The sequence below is a fragment of the Montipora foliosa genome, chromosome 6 (assembly GCF_036669935.1).
Source record: "Montipora foliosa isolate CH-2021 chromosome 6, ASM3666993v2, whole genome shotgun sequence".
NCBI lineage: Eukaryota > Metazoa > Cnidaria > Anthozoa > Scleractinia > Acroporidae > Montipora > Montipora foliosa.
The window spans coordinates 68,437,963-68,438,687 of NC_090874.1; positions in this window are offsets into that span (position 1 = coordinate 68,437,963).

A 725-nucleotide genomic window follows, 5' to 3' on the forward strand; every position below is an offset into this window, starting at 1 on the left:
TTAGCAAGGTCTTCGATCGTTTTCTGGGAGTGGATTCGCAGTTTCTTAGTAACAGGACGCAACAAGTGGTGCATTCTACAAGATCACGTCCTGTCCCGCAGGAGTCCCCCAAGGCTCTGTTATCTCTCCGTTACTGTTTAGCGTTCTTGTTAATGATCTAGGGGATGCTACTTCACAAGATATAAGGGATAGTATTGGCGTGTGCAAGTATGCTGATGACGGCACTCTTTACGACGAGGTTTGTCCTTCTGAGTCAAGTAAAATGCAAGTGGTTTTTGATAGTATGCAAGCGTGGTCTAATAATAATAAGATGATCATAAATTCTACCAAAACCAAAGAAATGTGGATTAACTTCAAAGAAACTGGCCTTCCGTTGGAGGTCGGAGTTACCACGTACTGTTCTAGACTAACACCTCTTTTGGAATACACCTCGTCGATATGGGGTGGGATCCCTTGTTATTTAGAAGAAGAAATCGAACGTGTCCAAAAGAGATGCATGAGAATTTTCAGGAGCATCAGAAAATACAGTAGAGAAGCTAAGTGTAACACGAGACACAGCTACTAAACGTGAGCTTGAACGTATCCTGACAGATGAGCAGCATCGATGTCGCAAATACTTTTACCAGTGGAACATAATAAGCGCTACAACTTGAGAAGAACTCGCAAGTATGCTGCCCCAAAATCTCGAGCAGAGAGGCACAGCAGTAGCTTTATACCGCGAGTTA